Genomic DNA, 25,086 nt, shown 5'->3' with positions numbered 1-25,086 from the left:
GTGTGTTTTGACATATCATATGGCATCTAGGATTGGAGATAAGATTGATTCCACTTTATCGGATGGTTTTAGCCCATGGTTTTGTAATACCGTTTTACAGTTTCATGTATTGTATCTCCTATATATGAGGTGTGTGAGATGGAGGTTGCGTATGAATCTCTAATTGGTGATACTCGTGATAAGATTGTTGTCCAAGTATATTGTAACCTGTTATTGATTTCTGAATAATATATTGAGCAACTTTTGGAGTGTGGGGTTTTTCTCCCAAAAGGGTTTTCCCCACGTAAATCATTGTGTTATGGCATGCATGCTATTTATGTTTATTTCTATAAATTTTTTGTAAATGCTGTAACAATCTGTAAAAGTTTAGCATTACCCTCCTCTCAAAGCTAGTTTGGGAAGTTGTTCTGCTACTTAACTTCCTTACACCCATGGCCCAAGAAGTGTTAACATATACAATATGAATGTTGTATATACCACCCCTAAACGAAAATATACAAACACAACAAAATGCTTCCCTTTTACAAACAAATTCTTCAAATCAAATGCAAATATAGTCTCTTAAATCCAAACAAGCAACTACCACACCACAAGTCGACATGACCACTTCCACATTGCGAATCAACACCAAAGGGCAATCAAGCAACATTTTACCACAAGAAGCTGTAAACATGATATCACAAACCAAACCTTCTAAACATCGAAAATGTAAAACTAAGGTGCTTGAGAACCTGCTTGGGAGGTTAGGTTACACACAACCAACTCTTCAAGAGCAACAAGTTGCTACCCAATACCAACAACAAACATATCCAACTATGCAAGCATGCATCCAATATCAACCTCAACAACCTCAATATTATCAACATATTGGACTAACACACCAGATGACACAACAACCTACCATCCAATGGTATCAACTAGACCCACAATACCAATAATAGTATGTGCCATAATATCAACAACATATGCCACAAGTTCCCTAGTTTCAACAACAAATGACTCAATTAGGGACACAACAACAAATACCTGTAGTGTAGTTACAACAGGACGAGTGACAACAACACCATCCCTTGATAACAATTTGACCTCAACAACCTGTCCAACATTAAACATAACAATTTCAACCTCATACACAATCCAACATTCAATATCAACCGCAAGCTCAACCCACAATCCAATATCAATAGTCACAACAACAAGGTCAATACCACACACCACCATGGCCCAATATGGATACCCATACCAAGGTATGTCAGTAGAAAATACACCTTGATCAACTATTCTTGAATATCAAGAGAAATATCCACTTGGAGGAAAAGTGTATAGACAACGAGGTCATACAAGAATGAACAATGAACCTCCTAGACAAGGACTTTCCGATATGATGATGCAATAGATCAAAAAATTGTCCAAACACGTTGAAGAATGAAAAACAAAAGGGATTAAACGAAGCTACATGCCATAAGACTTATGTCCTAATCCCTTCGATAAAAGTTTGTACATGCCTCCTTTCCCCAGAAAACTTTAGTGTACCCAAATTTGAAAGTATAGAGGAAAAGGAGACCCAAAACATCATATCAAAGAATTATATGCATCTTGTATGGAGGTTCACTACGATGACACATATCTCATGCAGCTATTCCCCCAAAGTCTTTCAGGTTTAGGCGATGGACTAGTATGCCCGACTGCCCAGTAACATCAAGTCATGGAATGAATTAGCCAAAAAATTCATTTGTCACTTCTCCTTCAATATCAGTAATGAAGTCACCATGGTTGATCTCTGTATTATAAAATGGAAAATAGGGAACTCCTTCATAATGCTTTTACAAAGATGGTGAAAATTAGTTAGCTGATGTCCATTCAACATCCTTGAGGAACAACAAGCCAACTTGTTCATCAAAAATCTATTACCAAAATTAATGTATGAATTGAAAATCAAAAGTCCTAGTAGTATTGAAAAACTTGTCAAGAAAGGGATGAACATCGAGAAAGCTCTTATACAAAAGGGGATTATCAAGATCTTTAAAAATAACACCAACAACCCTAGCACTTCCAATGATAAGAGCAAATTCTGGTCTAGAAATGAGAATGTTACCAATGATGGAGTTGTGAATGCAAGGACAATAAACAATGCATAGATAAAGCTCACCCTTAAAGGGACCACACCACCAAGTACCCAGACAAGCAACCAACCTCAATAGGAAACTCAACACAATGTGCCTTTTCAACAACCAACTCAACAACATCAAGCAACCAATACCATGCAATAGAACCAACAACGAAAACCTCCTAGAAGCAAAGACATGCCTCCTGAACAATTCACACCATTACGAGAGTCCATTTAATATGTGTTAAAATAATTACTTCAATCAAACCTTGTGCAATTGATCAAAATTAAAAATGAACCAGTAGTAAAACCAGGGTGGTGGAATGACAACAAATATCGTGAATATCACTGAACAAAGGGACACACAACCCCTTCCTGTTTCCAATTGAAACATCTTATACAAGATTTGATTGACCAAGGCTTGGTTGAAATATAGTCTCCAACAACATCCTTAAACATAGATCACACCATATTCAAGACTCCCTTTGAAGCAGTCACTGGTGAGGAGGGACCTCAAGGAGATCAGTCCAAACCGGTCAGCAAGAGTAAACACAACAAAAACACACATATATGATGGAGGCAATGCAAAACAGATAGTTTTATTGCATGAAATTTGATTACATCCAACCGGTAACAACCGAGTTACAACATACCGACACACAGGCCTGGTAGAATAGGTCACATTGGGACCTTGAATCGAAAGATCTATCTTCTAGGCACAGTCTATCTATCTGATACTTATTGATCATCAATTGAATACATTATAAAGCATGATTACAAATATATATCGATCCAAAGGATCTGGTCAGCCCAAAAAGGATCAAAACCCGAAGAACAAGACCTAACGTGCAAAATAAACAAGGTCGGCCTCCGCCAAGAGATTCCTCCGGAAAATCCAAGGATGAAATGTAGAAGGTCGTCCACATGCCAAGAAACATCGAGATCAATGTCCAAGGCTCTAGAAGCTTTGGAATGGGTTCTGGTAGATCACCAAAATAGGTCTTAGACAACTGATAACAAGAAACTGTCATGAAAACCGGTAGTGATATCTTGCTAGAAAGTGATCCAAATGAGATGCGGTTTGAAAGAAAGAAAGATGATCAAGTCTTCAAGTAGATTCCAACTCCACAGGATCCGGTGAGACAAAACTGGGACACACAAAAAGGAACACTGAAACTGCAGACAAAAAAATAAATAGAAAAGAAAATGTTTTTGGTTGATGCATTGCTGTGAACCGGGGATGCTCCCGCATCAGACATCTGGGGTTAATGAAAAAGTGAGCCTCTCACTTTGCTGGGGTTAGAGCGAAACCAAGGCGGTCTACCTCTTCTTGAGAAATCCAAGATGAATCTTCAATTGGTCTGCTCTTCCACTTCACAAGATATTCTTTGTACTAATTGTTCCGGGTACTACGCCCAATCCTATTGTTCAAAATCTCTTCAATATGATCTGGTTCCTTTCGGGGCAATTGTTTCTCAAGGTCTATAACACTATGCTCACTGAATTCTAGTTCATGGTACTCATGAAGATGTGCAATGTTGAATATAGGTGAAATACTTAGACTATCTGGTAGCCCTACTTCATATGCATTTCCAGAATTGAACTTCCTCAAAATCTTACAGGGTCCAAACTTCTTCATCTGCAACTTATTATAAGTTCCAACCGTGAATCTCTCTTTTCTCAGATATACCATCACTTCATCGCCAACTTCAAATTCCTTATGTCTCCTCTTCTCATCCGCCTTCTCCTTATATTTGCTAGTCATGTCTTCCAAATGTTGTTTAACTTGAATATGCAATGCTGCCATGTGATCTGCAATTTCTTTTTCTTTTGAACTCTTTCGATCTTCACTTCTAATGTTGCTCAATTATGCTATTCCTCTAGGATGCTCTCCGGTAACAATGTCAAAAGGTGTTTTTCTGGTACTTCTATTCACTGAATTGTTATAGGAAAACTTTGGTTGTTAAAGGATCAAATCCCAACTTCCATTTTTATCTCCCACTAAACATCTCAACAAGTTTCCCAAACTCCGGTTAACTACTTCGGTTTGTCCTCTAGGATGCTCTCCGGTAACAATCTCAAAAGGTGTTTTTCCAGTACTTCTATTCACTGAATTGTTATAGGCAAACTCTGCTTGTGAAAGGATCAAATCCCAACTTCCGGTTTTATCTCCCACTAAACATCTCAACAAGTTTCCCAAACTCCGGTTAACTACTTCGATTTGTCCATCAGTCTGCGGATGAAAAGTAGAATTGAACTTAAAATTTGTGTTCATCTTCTTCCAAAGTGTTCTCCAAAAATAGCCAACAAACTTAGTGTCTCTGAATGAAACTATGCTCTTAAGTAATCCATGCAATCTCACCACTTCCTTGAAAAATAGGTCTGCTACATGCAATGCATCTGATGTCTTCTTACAAGGTATGAAATGAACCATCTTTGAAAATTTATCCACTACCACAAATATAGAATCATTCCTTCTCGGTGTCTTAGGCAAGCCAAGTACAAAATCCATGCTTATATCCTCCTAAGGTCTTACCGGTACTGTCAAAGGTTTATAAAATCCCACATTCTAACTACTACCTTTTGCAACTTGACAAACTCTATAACTCTGCACATAACTCTTAACATCCTTATGAATCTGGGGCCAAAAGTAATTCTCACTCACTAATGCAACTATTTTGTCAATGCCAAAATGTCTAGCTAAACCTCCACTATGCTTCTCTTTTATCAGGTTCTCTCTCATGGAACTCTTAGGTATGCATAACTGAATTCCCTTGAATAACATCCCATCTTGAATGAAATAATCCAAACATTTGCTTCTATCAACCATAACCGGTTCTCTCCATGCTTTCCAAGGTTCTGCAAAATCTGGGTCTTCATCATATGAGGTCTTCAAATGTTCAAAACCTTATACTGTCACTCTCATCTCTATTAGCAAATTCCTTCTCCTACTCAATGCATCAACAAATTTGTTAGATTTCCTCAACACAAAGGTGTAACTCTGCAAGAATTCTACCCATCTCATATGTCTCTGATTCAACTTACTCAGACTGTTCAAATACTGCAAAGTTTGATGATCCGTATACAACACAAACTCCTTAGGGAATAAGTAATGTCTCCATTTCTTCAAGGCTTGAACTATGGCATAAAATTCCTAATCATACACTGAATATCTCTTCCGGGTATCATTCAATTTCTCACTGAAATATGCTACTGCTCTCCCTTCTTGACTGATCAAAACTGCTCCTATTGCTATTCCACTTGCATCACAATCCATGTGAAATACTTATTGATATCTGGTAAAGCCAACATAGTCTGCTCAGTCACTTTTTTCTTCAACAATTCAAAACTTTTGTTTTCTCTGGTGGTCCACTTGAATTCCTTTCGATCCCCTCTCATGGTCTCAGTCATAGGGTTACAAACTGAACTGAAATTTCTGATAAACTTTCCGTAAAAACTAGCCAATCCATGAAATGATCATACCTCTCCAATGCTTTCCAGTGTAGGCCACTCAACAATGGCTTTCACTTTCTCAAGGTTCATCTTCAAACCATCCTCAGATATCAGAAAGCCTAAATAGACTAACTCATCCTTCATGAAAGTACACTTCTTGATATTGATCAGCAACTTCTGTTCTCTCAACCTTTGTAAAACTTGTCTTAACTGCAACAAATGCTCCTCTTTTGTCTCATTGAAAATCAAAATGTCATCCAAATACACAATAACAAACTTACCCAATAATTTCTTCAATACCTCATTCATCATCCTCATGAAATTACTTGGTGCATTAGTCAATCCAAAAGGCATCACCAACCATTCATATAGTCCTTCATTTGTCTTAAATGCTATCTTCCACTCATCACCTTCTCTGATCCTGATATGATGATATCCACTCTTCAAATCTATGTTTGTAAAGTATTTTGCTCCACACAAACAATCCATTATGTCATCCATCCTAGGCAAAGGAAACCGGTATCTCACCGCGATCTTGTTTTTTGCTCTTGAATCGGTACACATCCTCCATTCTCCGTTCTTCCTAGGTGCCAATACTGCTGGTACTGCACAAGGGCTCAGAGTTTCCCTGATCAAACCTTTCTTCAATAGCTCCTGCACTTGTCTATTCAGTTCTTTATTTTCTGCCGGTGTCAACCGGTGTGGAACTTTGTTCGGCAAACTAGCTCTGGGAACCAAGTCCATGCAATGACTAATACTTCTAACAAGTGGCAATCCATCAGGTAAGTTATCTAAAATTATATCCTCATATTTTGGCAGCAAATCTCTTATCTCTGTCGGGTGTTCTCCTTCCGGTTCTAGTCTCTGAGTCTTCTTAGGAATTAAGGCAAAACACACATTCTCATGTCTCAGTCCATCCATGAATTTCTTTCCATCTACTAAATAAATTCTGGTATTTGTACAAACTTCACTCTTCAAAGGTTCCTCCAAAGCTAACAAGATTTGCTTCATCCCATTGGCCACAACAGTGTATGTATTCTTCCTCCCATCAGGTATTGCCTGTCTATCAAATAGCCAAGGTCTTCCCAACAAAAGATGACAAATATCCATAGGCATAATATCACACAAAACTTCATCATGATAATTCCCAATTTTCAATTTTACTAAACACTGTTCATTTACTAACAACTTATGTTCATCTTGAATCCATGCTATCTCATAAGAATTAGGGTGTTTCAATCTCTCCAATTTCAACTTATTCACCATCTCTTCTGAAACAAGATTATCTAAACTACCACTATCAATAACAACTTTACAACACTTACCAGATATCTTACATCTGGTCTTGAACAAGTTCTTCATTTGCAAGGGTTCTTCATCTCCTCTGGTATGACACAAAGCTCTCCTCATCATCAACAATTCTCCATCTTCTAGTTTATTGTATGATCTGGTGTGGTTTTCTTCCACCACTGTTTCTCTTCTGGTAGCCTTTGTCTTCTTACATTCAAATGCACAGTGTCCTTCTCCTCCACACTTAAAGCAGGTTCCTCTAAATTTCCTCTTGTCTTGTCTTTCAAATTTCTCATTCTGGTAACCATCCGGTTCTCTCCTCAAGTAGAAATATCTATCATCCATTCGGTATGAATTACCTTCCTTGCTCATTTCCTTATCCTTGTTCAGATCTTTACTAGTTCCTCTTCCTCCAATATATCCTCCTTCGGTAAACCTTCCACCTCTACCTCTTTGTCTTTGCTCATGTCTTTTGTTCAATTTCTCTTTAGCCTTTATTGCATACGGGTAAGCCTCTTCAACACTCTCCAATTTGATCATACTAAGTTCATCTTGTATAGAGATCCGCAATTCGTTCAAATATCTTGCAATTTGTTCAACTTCATCATCAACATGTTCAGATCTGATGTTCAATTTGTAAAATGCTTTAGCGTACTCCTTCACACTAGATTCCTTCTATCTCAAATTTTGCAACTTCCGGAATAAATCTACTTGATAATTCGTCGGGACAAACTTTGATTTTAAATTAGCAATCATCTTATCCCATATCTTAATCTTTTCTTTACCTCTTCTTTGCCTATCAACTTGCAAATGCTCCCACCAAAGAGATGCATGACCTTTCAACTGGGTACAAGCATATTTCACCTTCCTCTCTTCTACAGTGTTTTCAAAATCAAAATAATTCTCCATCTCCGAGATCCAATTCATCAATTCATCTGAATCTAACTTTGCATCATATTCCGGTGGGGTAAAATGGGGTTTAGTGTTCACCCTACTCAAAACCCTTAAAAACCTTTCTTTAGCCGGATCAACTGCCGGTAGGTTCACTTGTTCTACCGGGGCTTTTGCTCCTTCATCTTCACTCACATCCTCAATATGTCGGCCTCTTCTCTGGGTTGTCTCCACGACTTCTAATCGGGCTGCTATTCCTTGCAACATCTCCATTACAACCGGGTCTACATTTTGACATGCTTCACCATTACTAGTTCCTCTTCACGCCATTGATTGACGTTAGTCCTTTGCAATTGTAGGTCGGATCCGTAATCTGCCACCCTACAAAAAAAATTAGGACACACAACCTTTGGAATGAAACTTCACTTTGATACCATTTGACGCAGTCAAGGGAGGGAGATCCAATGAAGGATAGCCTAACCTTACAGCTAAAAGCATAAACCATGCAAAGCATACCGGTAATCGGTAACAAGATGCCTAAAACAACATAAAGAACAATGGTAAACAACATGAATGTATCTTATTACAATCTTAAGAATTACACATGCCACATGCTGGATCACAATCCAAGATACAAATGATTATTACAATGCAATTACAAGATCCGCAGATCATCCTCAAATCAAATCGACTTCTGGTAATACTCTGCCGGTTCTATCCTAATCCAGACCTCAGCCTTCTAACCTCATTTCTACCAGATCAAAATATTATCGGTTCTACATCTTTGTACGATCTCAAAACAAAGTCTTCTATCTTCTAACTTCTCTGTTGTCTTCAAATGATTGACAAGCTTTTGTTTATAGCATCTGCAAATAATTACAACTGAATCAAGTCGGCCCAAAGACCAATTGGTTAATGAAACGTGCAATGGTAACATGTCGGCTCAAATCACTTAAGAACAATCTCCAAAATATAAAATGATGGACAAACCTCTAGGAATACTAGCCAAGGCCCAAAGCAACACCTCAAACGATCCGCAAGTCACAGAGATCAACCGCAACCCGAAATCATCTTCGCTCAACATACAACCAGGCTAACCGATAAGAGCACATCAACTGGGACAATACCAGAATCCACATCTTACTGGAAATGAATCCAAATGCTATGAAAATCGAACACAACAACAACCATGAACACAAGGGAATAAACCCAAAACCATAATACTAAACACTCAAACATGAAGAAATGCCATGCTCTCAAGCAATTCAACTGAAAACTGTCAAACTGGTAATAACTAGACCGGTGCTCCTGCATCACCCAAAAGGCAATGTGAATTACACTAATACTTCCCATTAGTACACAATTAATTGTCTCCAAGTATCAGATAACTATGCATCTACCATAAGTATCAAGGATCCAAACTCCCATTATGCAGTAACTACTCAACAATCTAAGGTCGTTTTACAAGGAGCTCCTCCTACATCACAAGTCACTAGCTAGAATAATATCCTTGATCATTTGGGCAAAACACCCTCACAAATCTCTATCCTTGATTTGTTGCATATATCCCCTACTCATAGAGCAGTCTTGGACAAGGCCTTACAAGAATCCATAGTTTTAATTGACATAATTGTTGGACAATTTTAGGCTATGATAGGACATATCGCTCCCCTACACCTAATTATTTTTACTGAAAAAGGTTTTCCTCACAACAAGCCCAATCACAATGATCCATTGCATTTAGAAGTATTCTTCCATAATTGTAAAATAAGACGAGCCTTGATAGATGACAAAGCAGGATTAAACATTTGTACATTGAGGGATATCATAGTTCTCGGATATTTAGAAAATGTCATTGACCCTTCAAAGAAATAAAATATCAAAGCCTATGATGATTCAAAGCACCTTTCAAAAGGGGTTATTGTATTACCTATCCGAGTTGGACCTGCCATTGATAGCATAACACTCCAAGTCCTAGATCTGGATCTTCCTTATAACATGATTTCAGGTTGCCTTTTGATATAACATGCCATGAAAGCAGTTCCATCTACTTACCATAAGTGCCTAAAGTTAACTTATAATGGAACATAAATCACTATCCTTGGAGATCTAGAGATCCCTTCCAATTTTGTGTAAACCTAAAAGGGATACTTGAGCAACAAGTGCCAATAAACAAAGAAGCTCCATAATCCACTAACACTTCTAAAAATTTGGATCCTCAAACACTAGCTAAATTGTCCAAAGGGAAGTTCAAGGTCGAAGATCAAGGGTGTGAGGAATACACTATGACACAATCATTCCACACTGGAAAGCTACCTACTTCCCCTAAGTCCTATGGAAAGCCCCATCCTTTACAAAATGAAACCAAGGTTGTAATGTCCTATTGAAAACTATAGAAAAGGATTCGTGCAATCATGCAGAAGAAAGGGTATGATGGACATAGTGGTCTTGACACAAACAAGTAAGGTATTATAGAACCCATTTGAATCCAAAGGAGTGGTATCACACTAGAGGATTATGATTTAAACCATTATAGATTGGTTCCTCTAATGCCAAGTTAACCTTATGTGAAGAGGGGCATACTCTTGACGATGAAAAGACACTTGAGGAAGACCTTAACGAAACCGATTGCAATGAGTGGGAGTGAGACTCCTATTCCTATAGCTCCTATGCCCTAGATGATATTTTCATTAACCTCAATGACTTACCCATCAAAGAAAAACATATAAATACTTCTCCTCCTGTATAAACTTGTCCTAGACCTTGGATTCTAGACTTTTGAGATCCTAGCGCATCTTTCAAAGAATGTAATATTAATAATGATAGCACTGATGTCCATATCATGACTTTAACCTTTGCCACACCATATTTGTATAATACCAAAGAGGCATGCCCTTAGTTCATCTTGAAATTATTGATTGGGACCAACAAGGACCATCAAGTTCAAACTATTTCAAGAATGATGAAGCCATAACAACATTCCTTGACTCTGACAAGGGCATACCAACACCATTTGGGGAGTCAACTCCATCTTGCAATCACAAAAACAATGAAAAAAATGAGTGTCTTGGTGAAAATTGCAAGGCACCTCTAGACATTAGAAAAGTAAAAACAAATGATGTATCTGAGGGTTAAAACTTCTCCAACGTGCATGAGGATGGAAGACTAGACAAACCCTTTGTAGGTCATTTAAAATATTCTCTCTTGGTGGAGATAGCACAAGAAATCAAATTGGGTATGCTGGATAATTAATCCCAAGATCATCCATTTTGTAGCCTCATTGTCAGAGTAAGAAAATACATACTTTTTGTGATATTCTTTTTGAAAAAAAACAAATAAACCTTGCATGGTCCTATGCAAATGTGCCATTGTATCTAGGTGCTAAACCAATCAAATAGAAACTAAGAAAAATGCATCCACAAATTACATTACTAGAGAAGTTGAGCTCAAGAAAATGTTAGATGTGGGTTTCATTAGACCCATTGATTTTGCAAAGTGGATTTGAAACCTGGTACTAGTGAGAAAGCCTATTGGGGGCATTAGAATTTGTACTAATTTCAAATTCTTGAACAAAGCGTTTCCTAAAGATGACTTCCCTTTACCCAACATTGATATGATAGTGGACATAACAACTGGCTATGAAATGATTTCCTTAATGGATGGTTTCTCCTATTATAATTAGATCAGAATGGCTCTCAAGGATCAGTCTAAAACATCTTTCACATGTGCTTGGGGAGCCTATTGTTGGAATGTAATACCCTTCGGCCTAAAAAATATTGGATGAACTAATCAGAGAGCAATGACAACCATCTTCCATGATTTCATGTGCACATTAATGGAAGACTATGTAGATGATCTGTTATGTAAATAACTCACCAGAGAGTCTATTGAGCATCCTGAATCTTAAACATAATGGAAAAATATAAGCTTCAACTGAACCCTAAGAAATGTGTTTTTGGGGTTACATCAGGGAAACTCCTAGGATACATTGTCTCTCATTGTGGTATTGAGATAAATCCAACAAAGGTAAAAGATATAATGGATATGCCTCCACCATCAAATCTAAAACAACTAAGAAGTATACATGGAAAGTTACAGTCTATCAAGAGATTCATAGCACAATTGTTTAATAAATGTCACCCCCTCCAACATCTGCTCCATAAAGGGGTAACTTTCAAATGGAACGAATAGTGTCAGCAAGATTTCGAACAATTAAAGGACTATTTGTTATCTCCACTAGTCTTGATGCCTCCTATTGAAGGCAAACCTTTCATATTGTACATATCAACAACAAAACCAACAATAGGGGCTCTATTAGCACAATACAACGAAGAAGGAAAATAGAGAGCTATAAACTATATCAGCCAAACTTTGGTCAGCAAATTGAACTATACCACCATTGAACATGCATGCCTAGTAGTTGTCTTCTCTACCTAGAAGATAAGACATTACATGTTAAGTCATAAGACATTGCTCATAGCAAAGATAGACCCACTGAAATACCTACTCAATATAGCAACACTCAGGATGCTTTCCTAAATGGGTGATGATATTAAGTGAATTTGATATCTAGTATGTATACTACAAAGCTATAAAATAACAATCAATAGCAAATCAACTCATAGAATCTCCAATCCAAGATGATCACCCATTGCTATTTGATTTTCCAGATGAGTCCATATTCAATATATCACGCACCTACTACTGAATGACAACTCTACTTTGATGGCTCACATACACAACATGGGTTGGGGGTAGGTGTTTTGTTTCTGATGCTGAAGGGATATGCAATCCCTAAATCATATTGAATCACTTTTGAGTGTGCAAACAATATTGTAGACTATGAAGCCTTAGTCATAGGGCTAATATCTACAATAAAGTGGGATATCAAGAATCATTAGGTATATGGTGATGATCAATTGGTCATCTGACAAGAAAATGATGAATATAAAACTAAAGATGAGAAATTGATCCCTTATAAGAAGTTGGTCAATTTCTACAAGACTAGGTTGGTTATAATCAAATTCAGTCAAGTGTCACGTCTATAAAACATACTAGTAGATGACATGACCACTATTGTATCCGTGCTTGATATCCCACAAAATGTTTCTAAATGTGAGTTCTTGGTGGAACAATTGCTGTCTTGCTTTTGAAATTCCATAGTTTGAGATCGTGTGTGAAATTGTTGGTCCCAAATCCCCTTGGTACAAAGATATATACAATTACTTACAATCCCAAATATTACCTCCCAACCTGTCAAATAATCAATGGCGCTCCTTTATCCGCCAAACATCTAGATATGTTATTGTAGATGTATAAATATGACCACTTTCCTAAATGAATATTAAAATATTTATTTTAACCCCATTCCTCCTATTTAATTAAATTCTATTTAATTAATTTATTCACATTCATCTATTTGATTAAATAAATTACTCAATTTATTTAATTAAGTTCAACGAAACCTTCTCTAGCCTTTAATTAAATAAATAACTTTATTTTAATTATTTACTCTTTCCCCCTTTTTAATTAAATTTACATTTAATTAAATTGATCCTTGCAAATAAATAAATCTAATTTATTTATTTATTTAAATCTCCCACTTGTATTTATGCAAGTTGCATCTATTTAGTTGAAATAAAGTAATTTATTTTAATTAAATTCCTCTTTCCTCCACTTGCAAAATCCTAGATCTCCCACTTGCCTCCTAAAACCCTTCTAGATTATTCTAATCCATTCCAATTAGCCTAATCTATCTCCTAATTATTGTCACAATCCTAAGCAAAGAGAGGTCACTTCTCAAAGCCTCCAAAGTCTTCAATAACCATTTAAGGCTTTATGTCCTCAACAAGTTAACCCTCAAAGTCTTCCAAACTATTTAAGGCTCTTACATAACCATTAATGGTTAATTCAATGTTCTTGCATGATTAGAGAATTTATCTCTAACTTAACCCTCATCTAACCCAAGGGTCTCATCAAGCATTTATGGATTTAACCTTGGTTATCCCTTTAACCTTTGCACAGGAGTTTACCCCTTGGGTAAAAGCTTTATCCATTGGATAACCCTAACTTAACCTTTAACCCTTACCTCCTAAGGTAACCTTCATGTCTTCTCAAACATTTAATGCTTCTTTCATCTCCTCTCAAGCAACCTCTTGTTGACAATTGCCACCATTTCATTGGTGTGAATTGTGAACATGAATTTATTAACTTTCAATCTTGGCCCCTATTAAGATTATTCAATCTTGACCATCCACTGCCCTATTTTTCCTATAAACAGATCTCTCATTCCTCATTTTCAATATAGAAGTTTTCATGCATCAAACTTATAGTCATTTTGCTAATCAATAATTTTTCATGCATCAAATTTATAGTCTAATTGCGAAGCATTTTAGCCTCTCTTTGTTAAATCATCATAATAGCATTTAGAAGCATTTTAATATCATAGAATATCCATGTTAGACTAGTATATCATTGCTAGGATAATTAGCTAATCTTATCATCATCTTAATGCTAGTTTAATCCTCATGGTTTCAACATCATACATGTTTTAGGAATGCATTCATTTATAATAATCAAACATCACTCATTCTTGGAGTTGTCATTCCTAAGTCACTTTTCTCAGTGATCTGAGAGAAAAGACATTGAATTTAGGGATCCTGTGAGATAGAGAACAATGGGACACCCCTTGGGAAGTTGAACTATTTCAAATAGTTCCTTTAACTTGCACCAAGAGTCTCATTGGTGTGTGGGTTTTTTGAATCAGACTTTTACATTTTTGTCACCCTCATTTCCCGCATACATTTCTGGTGCCCACCGTGGGGCTAATCCCCATAAATCACATCGTTTTTGATGCAGGACAAAGATTACAAGCACGCTGGAATACTATTTTGGCGCGTTGGGAACTTCTGTTAGCGCATCTGGGGCAAACAGTAGCGCTTTCAAAATACTGTTTAGCGCATAAGAACCTTCCTTTAGTGTGTTGGAGCTTAGTGTTAGCGCATAATACTTCAGAATCCTTTCTTGCGCGTCGGGATAATAGTGTAGCACATTCGGTAATCAGTGTAGCGCTTAGGAGTCTTTTTGTAGTGCATATGTAACTTTCTGTAGCATTTTTGTGCAAAAGCTTACCGCGCGACTCTGTCAGAAACAAGAAAAACATAATTTGTAACATAAGTAAAAGTTAGGCTTGGATAAGCTCACCTAAGAGTTAAAATTTTTCACTAACTGTTTGCTGTAGGTTACTAATCTTTGTTTGCAGATTGGAGGAGTTTTTATTTATACATTTAATTATTTTTGTTTCTAGCTTTTTAAAAAAAAGTTAGTTGAAAAATAGTTCATTTTCCTGCTAGCTAAAAGAACTACAAATTCACTTCCTTTTGCAAAGGTTAAAAAGAACTACAAACTCACTTTCAGTTTTGCAAAGGTTAAAAAGAATCCTATTTTCCTTTGGTGCTAGCTAAAAAGAACTCCATTATTCCTTTGGTGCATAAAACAAGACCTCATTTTCATTTTTGCAAAAGGGTTAAAAAAGAACAACAAACTCATTTTCATTTTTTGGCAAAGGATAAAAATAATCTCACTTTTATTGTTTTGTGCAAAAAGAGTTTTTCATTGAGGATTGATTTCACAATTTTCTTTTTGTTGACCAATATCGTGATTTACTTTGTTGAGAAGGCTTGTTTTCAAAGGTTTTGGAAATACACTTTTTGCTATGAAGAGTTAAAAGGAACACCATGCTTGTTGGAGAAACATCTCCAAATAGAAGTTAGAAAATCATTGTCTTGAAGGCTAAAAAGAACCATTGTTTTCTTTGTCTCGAAAGTGGAAGGTATATGCTCTTCCCTTAATTGGGTGATAAAAAATCCAAACCACTATTATGCTTTCTTTACTTCGAGCATTTAAATCCTTTAGAAGACCTGCCCTCCTGAGTTGCCCTTAGGGCACCATTAATGGCTAGTGAGAGGGGAACGACCTAAGTGGGAAACAACTTTATCGCCAAGTGTTCTCACCCACTATAATCAAAAGTGAAGGCTAACGAAAGTCCCCTTCAACGATTTTTCTCAGCGATTAGCCTTCCCCCAGTATCTTTAAGATATGTAAAGGCTTTGTTCTAAAGGTTGGGAAGCCTCTCGAGGGAGTTTATCACTGAAGACTGAACGAAAGCCTGATTAAGAACTTTAGAATTAGAAGTTTTGAGTTGAGTCAGTTACCAGACATTTTCAATATCATAGTGCAAGGGTGGGGAGGAATCCACCCCCAAGATCACTGGCCATATATCTCCCAAGATAACTACTAAATTGTGAAGCAATTCACTTTGAGTTAATTTCTGGCAAAAGGTTGTTTGAGCTGACGGAGTATTGAGACTAGTGGACTATGATATTGTTAATGAAACTTGAATAAAGAGTCGGCTTGATTTGTCTTATTTGTTATCCAAACCGGTAAAAACATCGGGGATTTGAACACATCCTCACATAACATACACTACTTGCTTATCATAGGCAAAATTGTTATCTCTTCTATGTGCCATGTTTTCAAGTTATTTTTTCAGAAAATCATCCATCAAAATTACAAGTGTTAAAAATCAAAACTGCAGAAACAAAGAAATTAGGATAGTAGTGCATAGGAGCGACATCCTAGTGCGTAGCAAACATTCCGTAGCGCATTTGAACCAAAACTTAAAGCTTTCATCAGTTATCTTAGCGCCTAATCAGTATCATATTGGTGAAATTCCCAGTAGCGCTTTCTAGCATCAGTTCAACACATTCAAACATTAGTGTAGCACATAAGAAGCATTTCATAGCGCTTTTAGCTCAAAACATAGCACATAATCAAGACATATTAGTGCATAACCTATCAAGAATGGTAATTTTCAAACAGTCTAAACTAGCGCGTAGTAAAGGCATATTAGCTCATAGGGAGAATTTTGTAGCACATTCTGAACATTATTTAGCGCATTTAGTCTCTATCCTAGCGCATGATCAATTTTAAGAAAAAACAGAGAGCAAATCCTGCACTTTGAGAAAAATTTATCGACAGTTTGAGATACCCTTTCAGGTCCTTTAGCAAACTCTGCCAAAAAACTTCAAAATTGTCATCAGTGAGAAAATTTCCAAGATCAAGAAGACACCCTTAGAATGAGTTTTCAAATCATTAAACTAGTTTGAGATCAGACTTCATCCAACAAAATCAGGAAGTGTCAGAAACAGTGATCAAAGTTTGACCATCCAATGGATTCTACAAAAACAAAATACCTAGTTTAAATCTTAAGTTGTCAAATCAAGTTTCCATATCGGAAGACTTTATCCATATCATTTGACACACTTTATTGTGAGGCAAATCTAACTAAACCTCTACTTGATGAAGTAAACTTGAGTATTCAAACAAAGTATCCAAATCCAATATCAACATCAACCTTTGATCATTCGAGTATGACCACTCCTCATATTTTGAGAAGAACAAGTCTTCATCACAAAACTAAGTTGAAGAAGAGACAACCTAGTTCTAAGGAACTTGCGAGAAGGAATAAATTTCTCTATATAAATCGTCAACTCTTTGCATCACATCACACATTCTTTCATCACATGCAATTGTATGTCCAAGCCAAAAAAAATGAGTTTGACAAGGAACCTTTGAGAAGTAGGGCTTACATTCAGAAAGCGACAATCAACCAATGCCTAAATTGTGGAGGAAGGATTAACCCCGCTTTGTTTCCACAGTTCTGTATCACATATAATGAAGCTCGACTTGAACCGCCAACACCACCCAGAACTCCCTTAGAAAAAGAAGAATTCGTCATGGTAGAAATATATTAAATGCCTGTTGTCACTTGATCTCAGAGAAACAAACAAAAAGAATCACAACCAGAATCAAGTATGGGTCGTAGATTATCTAATCCTTTTGATGAGTATGCCAATATGGGCAAAACAAAGATCACCGAGGAACTTCTCCAGGAATGTTAATAAAACACATCATTCCAAAAACTCATGGAAAGACTCATCGAAGAAGATAAGGAAAAATATCTTGTCATGCTAACTAGCAAAGGAGTTAATCTTCCTGAAGATTTCGATGCCAAAAACTTAAGAAATATAGATGAGAGAATTTCAAGAATAAAGTCTAGAGATTATGCCTATCAAGAACAACAAAGAGAAGAAGAGACCCATGGTCCGAAAAATACACACGAAGAAGAATAAGACCATACCCACAACCAGGACAATCTTAATGAAAGAGGGTAAACTCTCCCTCAGAGGACAAATGCACCCATGGGTTGCTCTTACACAAAAAATCCAAACACTGCAAAGACAAATGCAGGACATGCAATAGGGAATTACCATACGATACTCCTTGGATGAGATATGTCCTTATCCTTTTGATAGGAGATTGAACATATTACCTTTTCCCCCAAATTCAATATACCAAAGTATGACAAATACGATGGTAAAAGTGATCCCTGTGATCATGTTCAGGAATTTTGTACCATGAGCCTAGAGTTTGCTCACGATGACACTTACTTAATGAGACTATTCCCAAGAAGTTTGGGAGGGCAAACCATGGAGTGGTTTTCTAAACTTACGCCTCCCATCAGATCATTTGATGAGTTGGTAAAAAAATTCATAACGCAATACTCCTATAACATTCAACACACAATCACCATGTTGGATGTGTGTAACAAAAAACAAAAGAGTAATGAAACCTTCATGGTGTTTCTTCAGTGATGGAGACACATGGTTTCAAGATATCCTCGAGACATGCCTAAAAAGGAAAAGATGGAAATCTTCATCGATAACCTAAATAGTGAGATGAGTTATCAACTCAAACTCCAATGCATACCATCTTTTGCCAAGTTGATAGAAAACAAAATCCAAGTGGAGGAAGCCTGCATCAAGAAAGGAACATTAAAGTTCTTTAAGGAAGGTGTTAATTCATCAAACACTAACCCTTTTAACAATCAAAACAACAACAACACTTTAGACAAATCCATATTTTGGACAAGGAATAAAAACATTGTTAATGATGGGGTAGTTTATGCAAATAATATGAAGTCTAAACAACCAGTGTTGGCTTTATCAGGTAACCCACCATCCAACAAAAATAAAAAAAGTGTTAATCAAGGCACTAACACTTGTCCACAAAATACCAAGGAACTTCAACATCAAACACCAACAAAAATAACCAAGGCAACAACACTAACCAAGGCAACAATGCTAACCAAGGCAACAACACTAACCAAGGGAATAACACAAACCAGAGAGGCAACACCAATGCTTTCTTGTATCGACACATTTACACACCATTAGGACAAACCTTAGAATCAACGTTTCAGGAAATCTTGGCGAATAAGATTATCACATTGCTAGCCATGAACAACTTTGAACCCCAGGTCAAACCACCTTGGTGGAATGACTCACACTTCTGTGATTTTCATCGCAACAAAGGACATCACACAAATGATTGCATGAGGCTGAAGAACATCGTTCAGGACATGATCAATAGAGGCAATTTAACAGTTGATGGCCACAAAACAAATAGTGACCATAAGGCCTTTAAAAATCCTCTTCCAAATTACAACAAGGGAGGAGCTTCAACATCAAATGATACCAGAGGAGCTCATATAAATCACCTGTATGATAACACCATCAATCACATATCGACATATGACAACCAAGTAAATGTCATAAAAATCAAGGACAAACAAGAACATGCGTCGATCAATGTGACAACTAGAGCGCAAAAATACATCTTGAAAGGGAACACATCAACATCCACAACTATCCCCAAGACTCAGTACAACCTGGTTGATCAACTGCGGAGAAATCCCGCTCAAATATCCATAATTGAGTTGCTCAAACTCTCGTCAAAACACACAGATATCTTGGAGCAAGCACTTGTTGAAACAAACGTTCCTAAAGATCTAGACATTGATCGATTCCAAGCCATGGTGGCTCATATGACAGAGCCTCGTAAACTTACCTTTTCTAAACACGATGATGTCTCCTTGAATCATCTGCATAACACTTTGCTCCATATCGAAGTCTTAGTCTATAAACATCGAGTAAAAAGAGTGTTAATAGATGGAGGAGCTGGTCTTAATATCTGTACTTTGAAGCTTATCCATGCATTGGGCTTCTCTGAGCAGTCTATTGACCTGAACAAAAGGATCACCATCAAAGCCTGTGATGATGAAGAAAGGTCATCCAAAGGAATAGTAATATTACCTATTCAGATAGGACCAATACAAAAAGATACTATGTGCCAAGTCCTGGACATAGACTTGACATACAATATTCTGTTGGGAAGTCCATGGATACATGAAATTCAAGCAATGCCTTCAACATACCATCAATGTATCAAGTTCCCATACAATGGATAGGAAATTTCCATATCTGCAGATAATAACCTTTTTCAACATTGCAATGCTATGGGGGCAGCTCAAGACAGTTAGGTTCCACACAACATGGAGGCCATCAAATCATCATCAAGAAGAACTCAAGTCTTTATCCATAGACTTTAAGAAAAAAAATGAAAACCAAAGATCAAGGCCTGGGGGAGTACTCTTTTGAACCCTTATGTCTATCAAAATTGCCATCACTGAAATCTTATGGACAACCTTCTGCATCAACACATCAGGCAACACAACCCATTACCAAGTTTGATGGTAAATTTATCCAATTGGGCACACTGGCAAATGAATCAGAAGAGAAGGACATCCTTAGTTGGCTATACAAGGATGAGGAAGAAGTCAGAGCTGCTACCATAGAGGTGGCCATACCAACACAATAATATGGAAAAGGGTTCCAGATCATGCAACAGATGGGATACAACAACAAAGGACCTATTGGCAAGTGTCAAGAAGGCATTACATAAGCCCTACAACTTCCTTCACAATTTACAAGAGATAAAACAAGACTGGGATATGGGCAAAATGTACCACCTAGGCAAAAGCAAAATAAATATCAGAAACCTCAGTGGAGGGCAAAGAAGAAATATAATGAAAACTCATGGCAAGAGGAACTACACCAATAAACAGAAATGACAAGGAAAGAGCAAGAACATCTGGAAAAAGAGAAACGAGAGGAACTATCCATTCAAAGGGAAGAAGCCACTTATAAGAAAGTACATCATGTGCAAGAACCTGTTCAAGCCAAAGTAGAGCCACCACCCGAAGAAATTATTACTCCCCGAAGAGAACCAATGTATGAAAAAATGTAAAGAGTACAAGCAAGCTCCGATTCAGAATTAGAAAAAGCTACAAAACTTGTATCAATTGTCAGAGATCTTTTCTCACCATACAACATACTTGTTAGAAGCAACAAGATACTTTGGGACAGTAATTCTGAAACCGATTCTAATGAATATGAGTGGGGTAGCTGTTCAGATGTTACTAAAGATATTGAGGTAGATACCATCCACTCATACACATCCCTTTATCAGGAGGGACAAGGCTCAGAATCTCGACCACTTGAATTTGGACCATGACATATCTACGAGGCTAGTAGGAATGAGCAATGACAATATGAACAAGGCTACATCAAAGATAATACCATCGAAGACCTTTCAAATATCATAGACCTAACCAGTATCCCAAACAACTATAATGATGCCTATATCATGACACTTACCGCGACTGATCTCAACCCACCAAATGACTTCTTACCGCTCGTATATCCTGATCTCATAGACTGGGAAGAACCTGAACACCATGATATACCAATTTTACTAGATGATGAATCTATTGTCTAGTATCTATGTTTAGTCAACCCCGAAACGTGTTCTACCAACGAACATAATAACGATATTTGCAATTAGGGGAGTGCCAAGTCTCTCAGTCACAAAAAATGAAAGAAACAAAGGATCTAATGTTGAAAACTAGTCAATGGCTGCATTAGATCACAAAAAAGTAAAGATAAAGGACGCATCTGCAGGTGAAAATCTTTTTAAGGGACCCGAAGATGGGAGACTTGACACTCTTCCTAAACATTATCAAGAGAGGTCACCCATATTGATTGAGCCAACTCAATCAATCAATAAACATCGGTACAGAAACAACAGTCAAAGCCATACACCGAGTTGAATCATTGACAAAAGAGGAACAACCAGATTCTATCAAATTATTCAAAGAAAAGCAAATCAATTTTGCTTGGTCTTATGTTGATATGCTTGATTAGATCCGAACCTGATCTTGCATCATTTATCCATCTCTCTAGGAGCTAAGCTGGTCAAACATAAATTAAGAAAGATGAATCTACATGTGGCATTATTGGTCAAAGCTGAAATAAAGAAGTTATTAGATGTCAAATTCATTCGACCTATAGACTATGGTGAATGGATTTCAAATATTGTACCAGTTTCAAAACCTAATAGAAGCATCATAATATGTACATTTTTTAGAGATGTTAACAAAGCATGTCCAAAAGATGACTTTCCTTTGCCAAGCATCGACATAATTGTGGATCTAACAACGGACCACACAATGTTATCATTAGTGGATGGTTTCTTTGGCTATAATCAAATCAAGATAGCTCCAGAGGATCAAGATAAAACTGCATTCACTTGTCCATGGGGAATGTATTGTTCGAACGTCATGCCTTTCAGCTTGAAAAATGCTGGGGCAACTTTTCAAAGAGCCATGACGATAATCTTCCATGATATGATGCATACCTGTTGGCATTACATTAAGTTTGTTGGTATGATGATATTGAGAAGGTTGTTGGAGATTGTTGATATAATTGATAAAGGATGATAACTGTCTTAATAATATTATTTTGTCATTGATGTCAAGCAATTGATTTTCTGATTCAGTATGATGTTGCCATAGCTTAAAGAGTATGTTTTGATGACTATAAATATGTCGGTAAGTGACACAGAAAGAATGTGAAAATGAAGGGGAGTAATAAGTTATTCAATGGGCAACTATTACCGAGTTAGACAGTGATGAGATTATGTTATTTTGATTGTTTTGATATCCTATATATGTGTATTTGAAGACTGAATAAGAAGGAAAAGGTTTCATGTAATAGAATGAGTAAAGGTTTGATACTGTTCTATTTTACCGAGCAAGGAGCTAGTCGGTAAACACCAATGTTATCAGTGTCGGTTAAAGAAGGAAGAAGTTACCGAGTAAAGTTCTGTATTTACCGAGTATCAACGGAGCAGTAACAAAATGCATTGGATGAATAAATACATTATTAAATGAAGGATGCCAATGAGCTGGAGATTTATAGAAGATTGGAATGTCGTGCAAGAAGTTTGTTAAGGATCAACGGCAATGAAAATTCAAGAGTTAGATCTACAGTGCAGATTGAACGATCATAACCGAGCACAAGTACCAAGGAAGGTATACAAGTTCCAAGGCAAGATAAAATGTTTTTCAGTTCGAAGGATTCAATGAACCTAGTCAAGTTTGAAGATCTAATGGCTAAGATTAATCATGGGAAATGTGATTAAGGAGATTAAGCGGTTAGGAATTGTTTATAAATAAGGAAAAGTTGATGAACACAATATGCAGACAAATAGAAGAATAGTGATGCTGCTGAAGTGATTACTGAGTATAGAATATTGAAGATCAAATTGAAGAATAGATTGAGAAGCCCAACAAGGAGGAAGATAAGTCTTATGACAAGATTATTTTGATCACATAGAGTCTGCTTTAACATTTCATATGTGAAGTTGCAAATATATTTTATTGCTGCTATTTATTTTTGTAAGTGATAGGAAATCTCTTAACCGAGTGGACCTAACAGTCTTATTTGTAAATCCTCTAGCAAGGTAACATTCTGAATGAGTGTTTGAAATCCTTTGACAAGGTCACTTCTAACAAAGTGCAAGATTCTGATAGATATGAGGGAAATCCCTTGACCGGTTCACATCTAGCAATGTGTTTATGTAATCTTTAATAGGATTGACTTTTAACCAAGCATACTCTAGAAGAGTATATTTTCTTAGTGGGTCCGAAATCCTAGGGTGGTTTTTCCCTATTTGGGTTTCCACGTTAAATCTGGTGTTATATGTGTTTTGTTGTTTCAAGTTTATCTTTTTATTAGTTTGAATGATTTATAGTCATAGTTGCATATCAAGTAAGTTAGACCTAGGTTGAATTTGGATAGATCATTGGATTGTGAGTTTATCTGATTCACCCCCCCTCTCATCTAACTAACAATTGGTATCAAAGCTAGAACTCCAAAAGAAAAGTTTAAAGGAACTTGAGGCAAGATCCAAAGATGTATAAAAGGGATGCACCAAAGTTGAACAAGTCAAGTTTCTCCACATGGTAGAAAAGGTTGAAGCTGCACTTATCAGGAATTAGAGAATATGCAACATATTATCTGGAGAATGATTACATTGCACCTAGCACCTACCCAATGACAATGGAAGAGATAAAGGCAAAACAATAACATATTGAAACAATGATTGAAATAACATCAGCATTGACCGACTCAGATTTTAATGATCTAGAAGGTTGTAATGATGCCAAAGCTATGTGGAATAAGCTTATATCTGTGTATGGTGGTGATGAACATGTTCAAAGAGCAAAAGTAGATAGTCTAAGAGGACAACTTGAATCCATGAGAATGAATGAAGGTGAGAACATAATCTAATACAGTACAAGGTTAAAGGAAACTGTCAATCAAATCAAAGGAGCAGGAGGAACTATTGAAGAAAAGGATGTAAAAAGTAAGTTGTTAAGAACACTTCTACCTACTTATGCCATTCGAGTCTCTGCAATTAATGAATTAAGGTCTGCACCAAACATGCCAGTCTCTTTGGATGCTACTATCGGTAAGCTACATGCTTTTGGGTTGAGTAATTTTGATAACTGTGGGTCTTCGGTAAACAAAGTTGAATCTGCATTTAGTTTTTTTAATCTTGATGAATCTAATGATTACAATGATAGAATGTATAAGTATGTTGAAGGAAATCACAGTGGAGCAAGTGAGAGATTTCGCAAAAACATGGAAGAAGTACACAAACTATATGAGGAAATCAGAAAGCAAGAAGAGTTTGAAGCATTATTGGCCAGAAGGTTACCGAGAGGCAAAGGTAAGTATAAAGGAAAGTTACCTTTGAAATGTTTTAACTGTGATAAAATTGGACATATGGCTTCAAACTGTCTTGACAAAAAATCCAGTGAAAAGAGAGAATATCGAGATGACAGACAGAAAGACAACCAATACAGAGGGCATCGAGACTTTAGAAGGAGAGATAGAAAGACATGCCTAGTAGCTGATGAGGAATCCAATGATGATAAATCTGATGGGACTGAGACAGAGGAAGTTGTATATGTGGCTATCAAAGATGGATCAAATGAAGAAAGGTATGAAGAAAAAGCCTTAATATCACACATAAAT

At 36.7% G+C, this 25,086-nt stretch overlaps 1 protein-coding gene across 1 annotated transcript in view; it reads left to right on the top strand.

The window, feature by feature from the left end:
* The window catches only part of LOC131045101 (uncharacterized), a 197,239-nt gene extending 182,622 nt beyond the window's left edge, over positions 1-14,617 (top strand). The window contains exon 6 of the transcript XR_009105766.2: positions 14,600-14,617. The gene's annotated coding sequence lies outside the window, so the exon portion shown is untranslated. The remainder of the gene's footprint in view (positions 1-14,599) is intronic.
* Positions 14,618-25,086: the final 10,469 nt, after the last annotated feature.

This window comes from Cryptomeria japonica, chromosome 3 (genome assembly GCF_030272615.1).
Source record: "Cryptomeria japonica chromosome 3, Sugi_1.0, whole genome shotgun sequence".
Classification (NCBI taxonomy): domain Eukaryota; kingdom Viridiplantae; phylum Streptophyta; class Pinopsida; order Cupressales; family Cupressaceae; genus Cryptomeria; species Cryptomeria japonica.
The sequence above is the reverse complement of the archived record's forward strand: the minus strand, read 5'-3'. Positions and strand labels throughout refer to the sequence as shown.